At 35.2% G+C, this 18,345-nt stretch overlaps 1 pseudogene; it reads left to right on the top strand.

Moving 5' to 3' along the window:
* Nucleotides 1-16,865, top strand: part of LOC132313799 (heat shock protein 82-like) — a 56,091-nt pseudogene extending 39,226 nt beyond the window's left edge.
* The last annotated feature ends 1,480 nt before the right edge of the window (nt 16,866-18,345 follow it).

The raw sequence follows: 18,345 nt of genomic DNA, 5'->3' as shown, positions 1-18,345 counted from the left end.
TCCACATGACCTGTCACGGATTATTTCTACTCCTATCACGTAGGATGCCTCACCCATATCTTTTATCTCAAAATTCTTAGAGAGATAATTTTTAGTTTCATGCAATAAACCAAGATCACTACTAGCAAGCAAAATATCATCAACATATAGAATCAGAAATATAAACTTACTCCCACTAACCTTCTGATATATACACCGATCAACAGTATTTTCATTAAAACCAAAAGAAGTAATAGTATCATAAATTTTAATATACCATTTTCAAGAAGCTTGTTTAAGTCTATATATTGACTTCTTAAGTTTACTGACCATATGTTCTTTACCCTCTAATGTGAAGCCTTCAGGTTGATCCATATAGACTTCCTCTTTTAAACTCCCATTTTGGAAAGCTGTTTCATATCCATTTGATGTAACTCTAAATCATAATGAGTTACAAGCGCCATGATAATTCTAAAGGAATCCTTCGTAGATACAGGAGAGAAGGTTTCTTTATAATTAATGTCTCCTTTCTGAGTGAAGCCCTTGGCTACAAGTCTGGCTTTATATCGTTTAATATTGTCATTAGAGTCGCATTTGGTCTTAAAGACCCATTTACACCTAACTTGTTTAAATCCGTCAGGCAATTCAATGAGTTCCCAAACTTTATTTTGTTCCATTGACTTTAATTCTTCATTCATAACATTTATCCAATTAGTACAATTATTAGTGTTAATGGCTTATGAATATGTAACTAGATCCTTACATATCCCTCTATCAAAATCAAATTCATGTAGATATACCACATAATCATTTGGAATAACAAGTCTCTTTTCTCTTTAATACCGTCTTAATGTTATTCCTTGTGGTTTTTCTATAACCCGTTCATTGGTGACAGTTTCATTATGGAGTTGTTGATCATTTAATTGTTATTCGTTGTTATGCAGTTCAATAACTGGAGAACCAATTATTTCTCTAGAAGTTGTGGGTAAAGGGATTTGTATCCTAACTTCTTGAATTATCACTTTCTTATTCTATCACTCCTACTAATTTCACTATCCTCAATGAATCTGGCATTACTGGTTTCAATAATTCTTGTATTATGTATAGGACAGTAAAACCTGTACCCTCTAGATTTTTCTGGGTAACCAATAAAGTACCCACTAACTGTTCTAAAATTCAATTTCTTTTCATATGGATTATAAATCCTAGCTTCCGCTGGGAAACCCCAAATATGCAGGTGCTTTAAACTAGGTTTCCTTGCTATCCATAGTTCAAATGGAGTTTTTGAAACTGCCTTACTAGGAACCCTCTTTAATACATATATAACAGTTCTAAGAGTTTACATCTACAATGATATGGGTAACGAGGAATTACTTAATTTACTCCTAACCATTTCCATAAGAGTACGATTACGCCTTTCAACTACACCGTTCTGCTATGGCATGCCTGGCATAGTGTATTAAGCACAAATGCCAAGCTTTTCAAGGAGTTCAGCAGACGGTACAGGGCATTGACCCGTTTCATCATACTTTCCATAATATTCACCACCTCTATCTGACCTTACTATTTTCCCTTTTTTATCTAGTTGCCTTTCAACCTTATTTATGTATACTTCAAGAGTATTCACTGCTTGAGATTTTTCATGTAACAAATAAATATATCAATAACATGAAAAATCATCTGTAAAGGTGATAAAAAAATTTTCTACCAAAAGATGGAATATCAAAAGGTCCACAAATGTCTGTATGAATAATTTCAAGAAGCTCTATACTTCTTGTGGCTCCTTTCTTTGTGTGTTTGGTTTGTTTACCTTTAATATAATCCACACATAAAATAAAATCAGTAAAATCTAGATTCCAAAGAATTCCATCTTTTACTAATCTTTTAAACCTTTCACTAGATATATAACCCAATTTTTTATGCCATAAGAAAGATAAATTTTCATTAATTGAGCTACCTTTGGTTCCAACATTATGATACAAGGTGAAAAGTGTTTCAAAAAATAAATCATCAAGCTTTATCTTGTATAAACCATCAACAAGAATATTAGAACCAACAAATTGGGATTTTTTTAACAAACTGAAACATTCATTACCAAATTTAAAAGAAAAACCATCAATATCAAGTTTGGATATAGAAATCAAATTAAAGGAAATTGAAGGAACATAAAGAGTTTTAAACAAATCTAAATAAAATCCACTATCTAAAGCTAAACGAAATGTCCTAATGGCTTCAACTGGAATTTTCTCCCCATTTCTTGTGAACAAGAAATCATCATTTGGATTTGTGGTTTGGGTTATAAGGAGTCCTTGCATCGTATTAGAAATATAAACATTAGAACCCGAATCAACCCACCAAGTACTAGAAGGAACTTCAATTAAGTTTGATTCAAAACATACAAAAGCCAAAGGCTTACCCTTCTTTTCGAACTATTCTTTACGTTTCATACAATCTTTCTGAAAGTGTCCAGACTTATTACAAAAATGATACCTATCATTCTTGCATTCCTTCTTTTGAGTAGCTTGATCAAAATCCTTTATTTGGGGTGTTGCTCACTTAATGCCCTTTCCAGGCCTTTTCTCAAATTTCTTTCTAGCTTCTTGAGTCATGAGATGAACATTATGATTACCTTGTTACTTAAGCCTTTCTTCCTCTTGAACTAACATACTGGCCAATTCATTTACATTTCACTTGTCCTTAATAGTGTTATAGTGAATTTGAAATGGCTCATACTGAGTAAGTAAGGCATTGAGAATAAATTGAACGAGAAAACTCTCATCCACATTCATCCCTAAAGTTTTCAATTTTGCAACAAGATTAGTCATTTCAAGAATAGGCTCATTCATACTACGAGTACCATCAAAATGCATAGTAGTGAGGTTAGCCATTAATTTCCCTTCAAGAGATTTATTTGCAGTATGGAAACATTCTTCAATATTTTTTAAATATTGCTTAGCACTATTTGTTTGGGGAAGAGTTGTTTGATATTGTTTGCAACAGTCATTCGTATAAATATAATACTCAATCTTTCGGGTCAGCTTCATTAATGGCAATGCAATATTAGAAACCCTTGAATGAACCTTTTATAATAACCTGCGAATCCCATAAAACTTCTAACTTCTGTCACATTAGTAGGCCTTTCCCATCTCACCACTACTTCTACCTTTGACAGATTAACATAAATACCATCCCCAGATACCACATACCCCAAAAATACAACTTTATTAAGCCAAAACTCATATTTAATGAACTTAGCAAAAAGTTGTTTCTCCCGTAAAATCTATAGCACAATTCTCAAATGCTTTTCATGTTCATCCACATTCTGAGAATATATCAAAATATCATCGATGAAGACAATAACAAAAGAGTCAACATACGGATGAAATATTCTATTCATTAAATCTATAAACACCATTGGAGTATTGGTTAACCCAAAAGGCGTTACCAAAAACTCATAATGAGCGTACCGAGTCCGAAAAGCAGTTTTAGAAATATCATTATCCTTTACCTTCAACTGGTGATATCCTGACCTCAAGTCAATCTTAGAAAAAACCTTTGCCCCTTACAATTGATCAAACAGGCCATCAATTTGTGGCAATGGATACTTGTTTCTGATGGTTACTTTATTTAACTGTCTATAGTTAATACACAACCGCATAGTACCATCCTTCTTCGTAACAAATAACACCAGTGCACCCCACGGTGAAATACTAGGTCGAATGAAGTCCTTGTCTTGCAACTGTATTTTTAATTATTTTAGTTGTGTTAGCGCCATTCGATATGGAGTAACATAAATTGGAGCTGTTCCCGATACCAACTCAATAGTAAAATCTACCTCTCTGTCCACTGGAAACCCCGATAATTATTCTAGTAACGCATCTGTCAATTTCCTTACAACTGGTACATTTTCTAGTTTCACATTCCTAATTTCAATGTGAACCACGTAAGCCAAGTAACCCTGACAACCTTTCTTCAACAACTTTCTAATTTGTATAGCCGAGATAAAACAGTTTGGAATAACATTTCTGTAATGACCCGGTCATTTTCCTTCCTTTCCTTTTCTCAGATTTTCACGGATATATATATATATTTCCCCGTTGTTCTTTTTCCTTTCTGAGTTCGGTTTCTCGTCGCTTAGTGTCATCTCTAGTGCTCTGGAATGATTTTTGAGACTCTTTTCCTTGGATTATTCCTTTAAGGACCGAGTCATTTCCATATTTTCACTTTTTGGACACTATTCACTTTTTCGTTCTTGTCCCTATTTTGTCTTTTCTCCGTTTGTCACTTTGTTGGCATAACCACACTTTTGTATTCGGAGTTAGTTTTTGACTTCACGTGTCTTCATTCTAAGTGGTTTCCACGAAATACGTATCTTCACTTTTGCAGAAAAATACTCTGGTTACTCCCAGTGTCCATAGCGGTAGGGATACACAGTTCTTCAGGAACATTTTCTTTTCTTAGTGTGTTTTTCATAAATATCTTTTGAATATATTTTATTTTTGGGGTTTTTAAGAAAATATTTTTGGAAGATATTTTCATTCTGGGTCATTAGTGCAGTTTTCACTTTTTGGAGGGGCCATTATGCAATTAATGAAAGTTATTACTAAATGCCTTGTTTTGAGCCTGGATCCTCTTAAAGGATTCATTTTCACTTTTCGTTGAGTCATGTACTCATAGAATTTCCTTCTGGTTGTTTTTCTCCAGTTTCAGGGTTTTTGGCCCCAGTTGCCGCCAAACTTGTTCGGGAAAAATCTCTCTGCTCGGGACTCAGTTTTTGATGCTGTTTCTTCCGTTATTCATCTTTTCTCATTTTAGTTCTTTTTTGTTCACGGAGTTTTGCCGTTTAAGCGCGTCTGCTCAAATTTCAATTTCCGGACCCGGCGGGGCTCGTTCGGGACACTTTTTGAGTTTTTCTATAAATAGGGGGTCTTAAATTGAAAAATCAGATTTCACTGTCTCTCTCCCCTCTCTTGGCCAGATTCCATGGCAGTCAAGGGCTGCCACCTTCTCTCTCCTCTTTTAAGCTTTTTCCCCTTAGTGAAACGTCGTAGTGCCTTAGTGTTTTATGTTCGTCTTGGCCAGTACTTCGATTCCACCAATTAGAATCTCATTTTGGCCATTTCTTGAGTTTGGATTTGAAGTCAAGTTATGATTTTGATGGGGCTTCCTTGGAGGTTATGTTCACGACATTGTCCCCGACAAAACCATGAAGTTTTGTCGAATTTGGAGCGGTTTCATTTTGGTGGCTTTTGAGATTTTCATCTCAAATTGAGGTAAGGGATGTTTTAAGATTATGTATGTGTTGTATTGAGTATTTCTCATGATTATACAACTTGTGTGCATGCTTTTGCCCATAATCTAGAATTTAATTTAAATATTTTCTATGATTAAGATTTAATTCTCATAATGATATGCAACTTAGAATTAAAATATGGCATGCTAGAAAATAATGCTTTGGTATGGTTGTTAACATATATTAAATTTGGATTATTTGGAAAAGAATTGCAACTTTTATTTAATATTTTTCTTTTGTGAAAGATTAATTATCATGGTCGTACCTTGCATGAAATTAAGTTGTGAAATGCTTTTAAATTAAGTCTTGGTATGTTCTTTAATATACTTTAATTTGAGATCATTTAGATAAGTATGAAAATCTAGAGATTTTAATTAAAATCCATTTAATGGTTCCATTGGCCTAATTAAGTTTTTAACTTGATATTTGTAATGACTAGGGCTTGTATATTAGCATATGTTAATTTGGGACCATTTGATGTTGTTTTAGAATTTAAGGAATTGATTATCATGATTTAATTAAATTCTATTTTGTTGTTCAAATGGCCTAATTAAGTTTTTGAATTCGTATATGTAATGACCATGCTATGTTGTTTAACATGCATTAATTAGAGACTATTTGATTGAGATTAGAAACTTAGGGAGATTAATTGTTTCATCTAATTAATTTCCATTTCTATTGCATTATTGATTTAATCATGAGTTTGACATTGGTAATATGTTTAAAGCATGATTTTAGACTTATAATGAATTCATGACTTTATGCTTTCAATATAAAATTATATTGTCATAGCGTGTAACGAATCGCACACTGAAGATTCGACATGTGATGTTGTTATAGCATGTAACGAATTACACTCTGAAGATTCGACATTATCATCCTATAGTAGTTGTTGATTTAGAGCATGTATTGTGGTTTCAATTTAATTGTGCATGAAGGTAGTTTCGTGTACTATTTAATAAGTATATAAGTTGTGAACTTATTTGGTTTATTTTGGAGTCTTGGGACATTGTTACTGTTGACAATGTCTGGAATAACCATTTAGTATATGAGGTGTGAGTTCTCCCTATTTTGATAGTGCACACTTAGGTGGTCTTTCCAGCGGGTTAATGTCCGGAATAACCATTTTGATCTTGGTTTACCCCGAGATGTGATGTCCAAGTTTTTCATATTTGTTTTCGTATTCAATTCCAAGTTGACAACCAATATTTAATCGTGACTTATGGTTTTGGTTATTCGCGATTTAATGTTGTTAAGTACATTTATGCATTATGATTTTAAATGAATCATGGAATGCTTTTAATGTTGTTAAATACATTCATGTTTTATGATTTCTAATAAATTATTACAGGTTTTGATGTTGTTAAGTACATCTATGATATATTATTTAAATGTGACTTAGGAATGATCCTATAGATTCATTTGGAACATAGACGTTAGGTGGCATGACCCACTTTGGTTGTTTTTGCATTTTAGATTTCAAGTTGATGACTTTAAGAATCTATATCTTGTTACTTTGTATAGCATGCTTCTATGTGGTTTGAATTGTATGGATGATGTGATTATGCTAGAAATGATCTAGGGTAGCTTAGGATGCTCCATATGTCTCACCCTTAACATAGACGTTAGGTGGCATGAGCCCTTTAACATGTTTCGCCTTAAGGTGATAAAACTGTAAAACATTAGGTCGTTGCATGCTCATCTCCTACGAGTAACTTTATGTTACTTAACTACGTAGTGGGGACATTTTTTAGGTACAGGGATCAAGGTTGAGATTCTCATTATGCTTGGACGAGTTATGGACTTGAAGGTTCCATTTTTGTAAAGGTTGGCTTGAAATGCCATTTGTAGTCTTATTTGTCAAAATATGTATATTTGACTCTAAACATGTAATATGTACATGAGTACACTCTTTGCAATGTATTTGATATATATGCCATGAGGCCAAGGGCCACAAACTTTAAAGTTCAAGTGTATGTATTTAAATTTCAAGTTTAGCCTTTGAAATGTAATTTTCCTAACTTTGGAGGCTTGGCATGCCAAATTGTGTAAATGATTTGTAATAAGGTCATGGGCCATTGTAGCATGTTTAAAATGCCATATTACACTTGCGTGTATCTTTACATCATCACACATTAGCATATTATGCAAATTGATCATGCCATGGGGGATTCATATGAACCTTAGGAATTCCTGATTTTTAGTTTTTCGACCTATTTTGGTCGACCGATGGCTTGTTTCGGTATACCGATTCTTGGTTTAATTCATTTGAACAGTAAAACCACTCATTCCAGTAGCCATTTTTTATGTTTAGGCCAAGTTCAGTCGATCGGTGGCTTGTTTCAGTCGACCGATCCTTTGTTCAATTTGGTTTGAACAACACTTTGTCAATTCCAATAGCCATTTTTCATCCCGAGCCACAAACTGGTCGACCGGTTTGTCATTTCGATCTATCGAAATGAGGGCTCATTTCCTCTCTTTTCCTTGCTTACTTCGGCAGACCGAAGCTCTATTTCGGTTGACCGAAATAGAGCTGCCTTGTGAGTTTTGTTTGGTTTCTTTCATTCCCACTTGACCTTGTTGATCTTGTTCAAGCCATTTAATGGTGTACGTAGTCTAGTTTGAACTAGATCCTGCTCCCTTGGATGTCATTGGTGCCATAGGGCACTAGTTGAACCTTTTATCCTACTTTTCACTTTCAGTTATTTCCTTGGCTTCCGTGACTTCATGGAAGGTCACATTTGCATCTAAGAGATGATCTATATCTCTTAAGACCTTAGTTTGTCTTTTGCTTCCGCATTTACTTCCTTTGGGTTCTATGACTTGATGGAAGGTCATCTTAATGTCTTAGAGGTGTGTTGTGCCTTGGGAGACTATGGTCTTGTTTCTTGCTTCCACATCTGGATCCGTTATAGGGTCAATCCTCGGTTTATCACTAACCCATCGGGTTAAATAAAAACTCGGGTCACTATAAGTGGTATCAGAGCTCCTAGGTTTGAATACATTGGACGATGGGTTTTGGGTACATATCATGTTTTTGTTGTCATGCTCTATGTATTTATATGTTTCAAGATAACATACTTTGGACTGATAACATGTTTATGTTCTTACATGATATATGTGGCATGTCGTTTGTATAGCATAATTTTATTCTAATGTAAAGAGCATGACATATGATGTATGCTAGATTAGATTTGTATATGTATAACTGTGTTGCATATTTGGCATGACATGAGATTGGTCATTAAGGCACGAGTTGAGGTTGGTGTTGATTATAGTCACAAGTTCGTGGTAGTGTAGGTTGTTATCGACCTAGCATTAGTTTTGAGGTAGGTGGTGAGACACCTTTTGTTTAGGCTCTCGTGAGGTGAGTCATTAGGTATTACCGTAGTGCAGGATTTGTTAGTTTTGGGCTATGATGAGGTTATGGACCTCTTAGTATCCTTGATTATTCGGGATAATTCCTCTAGGATTGCGATTTTCGTGGGCGGGTAAGTTTGTGGGCGGGTGCATGGCACTGTCATGCTACCGTACTGGCTAGCTACAAATGTAGTTCGGATGGAATCCACGTTAGTTTTGTCTTGATTGGCGTTGCCCTTTTGATCAATGATGATGATGGTTGTTTTGGGGATCAGCCGTAGTGATTGATTTGGTTGTTGTTGGTATGACTATGGTTGCCATTTTCTTTGAGTTCTCCTTGCGTGATGACGTTTTTGGGATCAAGTCGATTGATTGACGTTTTGGGTAGAGAGACCATTACACTGTTAGTGACACTTGTAGTGTCACCTCTAGATTCGGAGATAGATAAAAGTCTTACCATTGTGGTAAGGGCTCACATTGGTTTTGAGATAGGTTGTTGTGACATTGGTTTTTGGAGTCAGTTTATGGCTAGGACTGGTCTTTCCTTTTACCTAAACACTCTAGGACATGATGTCCGTAGGGTTCATTGTTGCATCATTTTATCTTCTACAGTTACATTTACTACCATGTTAGTAGAATGATTTATGATACTGTGATGCATGAGTAGGTGGAGGTGTGTCCACATTTGCTTTCTTATCGTGTGGCATTAGCGTGGCTTCTTTATACGCTTAGAGATGCCATGTTGTTACTGTACCTTAGTGATATGATTTTATGCTTACGTAGAGACGTACTGCATGTACCCTTGATTTTATCTATGTGAGTAGATTTACTTTTTGGTAGTTGCATTCCTTGTCATATGCATGACTTCTATGTTCAGTTTTCCCTTTTTGCTCGCTTTACGTGTTTGTCGTGCTGACATTTGTGGGAGAATAGGGTTCCTCCTCTTTTCTTGGTTTGAGTTAAGGACTTCACAAGGAGTGAGTCACTTTTCTTCGTTGCGTTGTGCACAGCTTTACGGTTGGCTGGTCCGTGAGGATCACCATTGTTGTCTTGAGTCCTTGGTGAGGATTTGATGGATTTTGGTTGACTTACTTCCATGTAGGGGGTGAAGTCTTTGACCTTGTTGTCTTTCATTTTAGAGACGTAGTAGTGGTGCTGTCCTTCTTAAGACTGGAGGTTCCCTTTCTTTCGTGTCTTCGCTTGGGGAGTTTTTGTCGTGGTTGTTGACGGGTTGTGGTGCTCAGAGTGAGTTAATTGGTGTGAGATCATTTTATGGTGACTTATGTCCATATCATTGAGGATTTGTTTGATTCATGAGATGAGCTCAATGCTCTTTTGAGAATGTCTTTTGGAGACTTGTTTCAGTTTTGGAGACCTAGATGTGGTTGACTCTTAGAAGGAGTTTTGAAGGATCGTTGTTAGATCTGGCTTGTTTGTGGAGTTTTCTTATCCTAGTTATGACTAGGCATAGTTTTGAGGAATCGTAGTTCCAGTGATTGTTCTTGGATGAAATTTGAGGAAATTTGATTTAGCTTGGTGATGCCAAGCACGGTTTCAAGAGATTCATTCTGTGACCTTAGTTGTCAGGATTTTGATGTGTGTGCCACTTAGTGGACTTATATTTTGAGGATTTAGTTATCCATGATAGGGATGTGGATCTGATGTTTGATTAAGGTGATTGGCCTTATGATTGATCTGTTTCAGGGAGATATGTAAGACTTTCAATGAAATGTCTTGTTGTGAGGTTCATTTTGATTTTTGGAGGTGTAGGTTTGCTTGTCAGGCTTTGGATTCATGATTGATGTTGTTGATAGTAGTATCTTGAGACGTTAGAGTTGTTGGTTTTGTTGTATTGAGGATTTGGGGCCTTGAGCATAACGGTACCTGTGACATTGTTGTCAGAGTTTGGGATTGGCCGGGATGGTCTGGAATGTCTTTGGACCATATTCCAACTCTCACAGATGCCTTGTTCCTATATTGTTTTTGGCCATGATCGTTTTGCGACATTGATGTCATTTATTTCGAGAGGTTTCATGGGTAAACCTAGTAGGGGGCAGGTTATGAATTAGTGCCTTATACTGTCATGCTACCGTACAAAGTTGTGTGTTATGGGCGAGTGCTAGTTGCCGTCGATGCTTCCACACTGACAAGTAAGTGTGGGCGGGCGCTAGGCACTGTCATTGCTACCACACATTTGTATACGTCGTGGGCGAGTTCTGGTCGCTATTTATACTGCCATGTTGTCTTGGTCCGGTACCCTAATTTGATATGTGGTTATTTTGGAGATCTTTTAGTGGTTATTTTTGGTTCCTTATGATGGTTTGTCAGGAGGGACGTTTATGGTTGTCGTCTTTCGTTCCTTTATTTGACCTTGGGTTCTGTGTGTGAGTTTCGACTTGTCGTGTGGCCTTGTGGTCACTTTTCTTTTGGGAGGTTGTCTTGTCTTGAGCACGTGGGTGCAAATGACATTGGTTTGAACGATGTCTTTCAGTTTTGGGATTGCTTTTGTAGCATGTTGTGTGGGATATTCTGAGATGTACTCTGTCATTATCCTGGTTTCGCCTTTTGTTTTGTTGGGGCTGGATTTTGGGGACGAAATCCCTTTAAAGTGGGAAGGTTGTAATGACCCGGTCATTTTCCTTCCTTTCCTTTTTTCAGATTTTCACAGATTTTTTTTTTTTTTTTTTTTTTCCCGTTGTTCTTTTTCCTTTCTGAGTTCAATTTCTCGTCACTTAGTGTCATCTCTAATGCTCTAGAATGATTTCCGAGACTCTTTTCCTTGGATTGACCACTTCCTTTAAAGACCGAGTCAATTCCATATTTTCAATTTTCAGACACTATTCACTTTTTCGTCATTTTCCCTATTTTTTCATTTCCTCGTTTGTCACTTTGTTGGCATAACCACACCTTTTGTGTTCAGAGTTGGTCTTTGACTTCACGTGTCTTCATTCTAAGTGGTTTCCACGAAATGCGTATCTTCACTTTTGCAGAAAAGTACTCTGGTTACTCCCAGTGTCCATAGCGGCAGGGATACACAGTTCTTCAGGAACATTTTCTTTTCTTAGTGTGTTTTTCATAAATATCTTTTGAATATATTTTATTTCAGGTGTTTTAAGAAAATATTTTTGGAAGATATTTTCATTCTAGGCCATTAGTGCAGTTTTCACTTTTTGGAGGGGTCATTCTGTAATTAATGAAAGTTATTGGTAGATGCCTTATTTTGAGCCTGGATCGTCGTACGGGATTCATTTTCACTTTTTGTTGAGTCGTGAACTCATAGAATTTCCTTCTGGTTGTTTTTCTCTAGTTTCAGGGTTTTTGGCCTCGGTTGTCGTCAAACTTGTTCGGGGTATATCTCTCTGCTCGGGACTCAGTTTTTTACGCTGTTTCTTCCGTTGTTCATCTTTTCTCATTTTGGTTCTTTTTTGTTCATGGAGTTTTGCTATTTTAGCGCTTCTGCTCAAATTTCACTTTTCAGGACCCGGTGGGGCCCGTTCGGGACACTTTTTGAGTTTTTGTATAAATAGGGGGTCTTAAATTGAAAAATCAGATTTCACTCTCTCTCTCCCCTCTCTTAGCTGGATTCCATGGCAGTCAAGGGCTGCCACATTCTCTCTCCTCTTTTGAGCTTTTTCCCCTTAGGGAAACGCCGTAGTGCCTTAGTGTTTTATGTTCATCTTGGTTGATTTTATCGATTGGAATCTCGTTTTGGCCATTTCATGAGTTCGGGTCTGAAGTCAAGTTGTGATTTTGATGGGGCTTCCTTGGGGGTTATTTTCACGGCGTTGTCCCCGACAAAACCCCGAAGTTTCATCGAATTCGGAGTGGTTTCATTTTAGTGGCTTTTGAGATTTTCATCTCAAATTGAGGTAGGGGATGTTTTAGGATTATGTATGTATTGTATTGTGCAATACCCCTAATTTCAAAAGGATAGTCTTGATATTTTATAAATTGTTTAAATTGCATTAATATTTATTTAATTGTTTATTTGTATTTAATAAATTGTTTAAATTGCATTTATTTTTGTTTAATTGTTTATTTGTTAATTTAATGGAGTTATGTGATTTATTTGTTTTTTTCTTTTTTAATTTTATTTAACTGACATTTGTTTAGTTAGTGCTGGTTTAATTATGTGCTTAAAGGCTATTTAAATATATAGTTTTTAATTTAACTGTGGTCCGTGTTTTGGTTTCCATGTATATTAGTATTAGGGTTTAGTCTTTTAGGTTTCACGTTGAGCCGACTTGTAGTTGGTTTAGGATTTAATTTAGGGTTTCAAATAAAACCTATAAATACATAACTATATGTCTGCCAATGGTTTTGTTAATCCTTTTCACGTAGTAGAGAGATACAGAGAGTTGTGAGATTTTGAGAAAACAGATAGTGAAAACTTGAGAGCTTACAGAGAAGTTCAAGGAGGAAGGAACGGGGTTGCTTCTTGGTTAGCCAAGAGTAACAGAGGCGTGGAACAAAATTGGAAATTCATAGACGACAGTTAGAGATTTAAAACCAAAGTCTCGAAGGCAAGTTTCTGTTCTTGGTCTTTCCCTTTAATTCATGTTCTGCGCATGCCTAGCTAGATTCCAGGAGTTTAATTAATGCTAAAAAAAATTAATTATGCATGCTTAATGAAAATAAAATAGAGGGTTGCAGAGTTATACATACCTGTTCGTGTTTTCTTTAGTTTTGTGATCTTTATGCATGAACTGTTGTTTAAATTGAATCTTTGCATGTTAAAACACTTAAAATAATTTAGTGTGGACGTATGGGACGTAGGTTGAAGCTTAGAGGCCTTAGCAATAGAGTTTTAGGGTTTACAAAGGTTGAACGGACGAAGAAGACGGCATCAGCACCAACTTAGCCGACTCAGTTGGAGACTGAGCCGACTAAGTTGGCAACTTAGCCGATTCAGTTGGAAACTGAGTCGACTAAGTTAGGAACTTAGCTTGCTTAGTAGGCAATGGAGCTGACTAAGTTGGGCCGCGACCTGGAACTTAGTTTTAATTAACCAGAATTGTTTTGGAATCTATTTTAAGTAATCTAAATGGGTTAAATGGACTTTGGGTGGTTCTAAAATGCATAATACACTTCTTATACTTAGGAAATTTGACAATACGAATATGTAAATAAATTTTTATAAATTATTTAAAGGATGAATCAGTATAAAAGCATACAACTTAGCATATTGATAATCACTACAAGAAAAAATGTCTTTTACGAGCGCCCAAACACCTCGTGAAAACGCAATTATGCCCTTGTAAATGCTCTTAACTTTTTACGGGGGGTAGCAGTGCTCGTAAAACAGTAAAGTACGAGACACCAGCCACTCGTTAATAAATAATTTACATTGGAAGAAGCCGCTCGTTAATAATTTATTTACGGTGCCGCTAGCCGCTCGTTAATAATTTATTTACGGTGCCTATAGCTGCTCGTTAATAATTTATTTACGGTGCCGCTAGTCGCTCGTTAATAATTATTTACGGTGCCTCTAGCCGCTCGTTAATAATTTATTTACGGTGCAGCTAGCCGCTCGTTAAAAATTTATTTACGGTGCCGCTAGCCGCTCGTTAATACATATTGCTAACTGTAAAAAACTTTTCTACGGGGTGATTCTCTCCATGTAAATAATGTAAAGGCTTTTTTCACAAGCCACGTAAATAACATATTTATTTATTTATATTTAACATTCAATTAATGCTACCTAATCATCATTAAACATATCAAAAGACAATTTTACAATTCAACATATACCATTAAACATATTAAAAGACAATTTTACAATTCAACATATACCATTAAACATATCAAAAGATTTCACAATTCATACACTATTAAACATATCAAAAGACAATTCGTCATGGTTCTATGTGCCAAATTGCAAAAGAAATTCCAATGTTTGTCAAAAACATATCAACAAGTAAATCTTCACATTGTTCTTCAATCATCGACACAACTTAACTTTCAATTTTTCAGACACATCCTCCACCTCGTTGTCTATGGTACAAAATCCAAGCAGGTAGCTGCATCACACAAGTCTTAATATCAGTATGCTAAGTTTTAAGTATTTGAAATGAAAAGAAAAAAAAAATCAATTGAAAAAAAAAAAATCAATTAAATATTCATAATGCATGATAGAGTACAGAATACTTGTGCACAAGTTGAAACTTATGCTCATTGGTAACAGGATAATTTTTCATTTCTTTGTTAGTTTCTCAAGTAAATTTTGATATTCCCTGATTTTTTTTGGTCATTGTGAAACAGGATAAATAAAGAAATATCAATTACAAAATGCTAAACATGATGTGTTTTTAATTGTTAGAAAAATAAAATAAAATAAAATAAAAAAGAAAGAAAGAAAGAATGGATAAAAATCATTTGCATCTCATACTCTATTACATGCCACTTAGTTCAGTACATTGTATGTAGCATTTGGATGTCTACTTGAATTGGTTTAGTAGAAAAGTTAAATCTATCTTATTTTCTTGTATGGACTGTTATGTGTTTGGCAAAAATAATTATTTTTTTGAATGCTTATAGAAAGTATTATGTAGTGGTATCCCATTTCATATCATAACAAAAATTATTAAAGTCTATCTTATTTGTAATTAGGATCTAACCAAAATGTTTCAGCACAAGAAACAAACATTATATATACTGAGAAAAACTTCAAAAATTGATTAAATACACTATGAGAATATATATAGTACACACGCCCTTGAACATTTCAAAAGGTTAAAAGGGCAACACATGCATTATAAGATTACTTTATGTTAGAGGCTTGCAAAAATTAATTTGAGAGTTGTTTCAACACACTTTTTAAAGATAGGAAGTGAAAGTGGAATATGAAATATATTTTAAGGGTATTTTTCGCACTTAACCATTTTGACATGTTTTGGGGGTCGTTTTGATCTTAGTTTTGCTAGATCTATCAATTCATAGGATTTTAAGTCATAAACGATAACTAGATATGCATTAGAACATTCAATTTGATCATCCATGAATGATCCAAATATGATAATCTATTAGTTAAATAAATCAAATATGGACTATAGTGGACCCGATCTAATAAAAAACCATTTCGGTATAATATAACATCTAATATATATATATATATATATATATATATATATATATTATTTAAGTGACAATGTTACCTGCAGAATCATTCAATTTGAGTTGATCCCTGAATTCCTTGGCTTTGTGAAGGGCATTGTGGATTCTGAGGATCTTCCCCTAAACATATCCAGAGAAATGCTACAGAAGAACAAGATTCTCAAGGTTATCCGCAAAAACCTGGTCAAGAAATGCATTGAACTCTTCTTTGAGATTGCTGAGAACAAAGAGGACTACAACAAGTTCTATGAAGCATTCTCAAAGAACCTCAAGCTTGGTATTCATGAGGATTCCCAGAACCGAACTAAGATTGCTGAATTGCTCCGCTACCACTCCACTAAGAGCGGAGATGAGCTGACCAGCCTGAAGGATTATGTCACAAGGATGAAGGAAGGCCAGTGATATCTATTATATCACTGGAGAGAGCAAGAAGGCAGTTGAGAACTTCCCCTTCCTTGAGAAGCTGAAGAAGAAGGGTTATGAGGCTCTTTACATGGTTGACGCAATTGATGAATATGCAGTTGGTCAGCTGAAAGAGTTTGAGGGTAAGAAGCTTGTTTTTGAAACTAAGGAAGGTTTGAAACTTGATGAGAGTGAAGATGAGAAGAAGAAGCAAGAAGAATTGAAAGAGAAATTTGAGGGTCTGTGCAAGGTAATCAAGGACGTGCTAGGAGAAAAGGTCGACAAGGTTGTGGTTTCTGATCGTGTGGTGGATTCTCCCTGCTGTTTGGTTACTGGTGAGTATGGATGGACTGCCAATATGGAGAGGATCATGAAGGCTCAAGCACTGAGAGATTCAAGTATGGCTGGTCACATGTCCAGTAAAAAGACGATGGAGATCAACCCTGATATTGCCATCATGGAGGAGCTGAGGAAGAGAACTGATGCAGATAAGAACGACAAGTCAGTCAAGGATTTGGTCCTCCTGCTCTTCGAGACTGCCATGCTTACCTCTGGCTTCAGCTTGGATGACCCCAACACCTTCGGGAATTGGATCCAAAGGATGTTGAAGCTGGGGTTGAGCATTGATGATGATGGTGCTGAAGCCGACACCGATATGCCTCCTCTTGAGGAAGCTGATGCTGATGCTGAGGGGAGCAACATGGAGGAGGTCGACTAATTCTGACAAATTGAAAACTGAGATTTCTAATTTCTATAATCTTGTTGGGATTAGTGATTGTCTTTTAGTTTTCTAAAGTAGGTAGAGGAATAGAACTTCTTATAATATTTGTTGGGACAAAGTGGTGTTTTTGTCATAGCTCTTTAAAATTTGATGGATGTTGCTTGTTGGGAAATTTGTAGATATATTATATTCTAGATGTGGTTTAGAAGAAGCTTCTATTTCCAAATGAAAAGGCAATCGTCCAACCTTCTGTTTTTTGCTTCTCTATTAGGACCATTCTATTTTAACAGTGTAGGCAGCAACAAGCTTCTTTATGAGAAACCAGTTTATTCTTACTGATATTGAATGGCCTTAGTGTTATTAGTTATAACCAGTGGCAGTTCCATCACCCTTACAATGGCAGAAATCGGGCTTGAACTTCTCATTTGAAAAGGTGGAGCACATAACCATTCAATTAGCTTAATATATTAATATAAATAAAATTTTATACCACTGAAGACAACTTGATCTTAATGCTTCATATACTTGCTTTCATATCTTCTCATAGAAATCTTTATTAAAAATTGAATACATATTATATATATATCACATGATGCAATAATTTGGCAGGAGCCCTTGCCAACTCTCAACTTTCTTGATCATTATTCTTTTCTGTAAATGAAGAGGACGTTGGCATAAAAATAAAACAGATGTTGCAGGAATTGATTTTTATCATACCTGGGAACTGTTTACATATGGGATATTAGTTATTCTGGACAAGTTTTTATTAATTTAGCTAGTTTTGATTTGGATTTTAATTTGATTGAGTGGCATAATTTAATTAGTTCTTCATTCTTTCTCTCCCAATATAGAATGTCATTAAAAAAATTATAGGGAAGAATTCTAATGAAGCTAGCAGGATTACTGTAACCTCGCTCTAGTAGTCCATTATTATGTTATTCATAAATAATAGTGAAGGAGTACAATTTTAATTATCCCATATATTGGTATTATCGACACAAGGAGTTGCCGTAGTGGCTCTACTCCCCGTACCGATTTATCTCCAAAAGAGTAGATAAATTTTGTTTCGCTATTAAAGAATGTAGCGAGATCAACGTTCAAGTTCTTAGTAGGAGCAAAAAGTTCAAGTTCTTAAAGGAGAGAAGAGTGTGTTAGTTTTCTTTCTATATATCCATATATCTATCTGTATTATTTACCCCCCAAAAAAAAAATTTGTAACTATATATGCATATATATATATATATATATATGTACACACATACTAAATAAAGCCTTATCCTAAGTTCCTAACTATTTGGGATTATATTATTTTTTCTCATTTTGTTCTAATTAAGGGTATAACTTCAAATAAAATAATGCACAAAATGATCAAATCAACTATGAATTTAAATTTTAGGTTTTCTCCTAACATTATTCTTAGTGTGGTGGCATTATTTAATAATGTAGTTGGCTGATCACCAAGCACCCCAAGAGAAGT

The sequence above is a fragment of the Cornus florida genome, unplaced genomic scaffold (assembly GCF_030987335.1).
Source record: "Cornus florida cultivar Cherokee Brave unplaced genomic scaffold, ASM3098733v1 CherokeeBrave_3.0.0_Hap2_Chr06, whole genome shotgun sequence".
NCBI classification, from domain to species: Eukaryota; Viridiplantae; Streptophyta; class Magnoliopsida; order Cornales; family Cornaceae; genus Cornus; species Cornus florida.
This window is presented reverse-complemented; position numbering and strand designations above follow the sequence as displayed.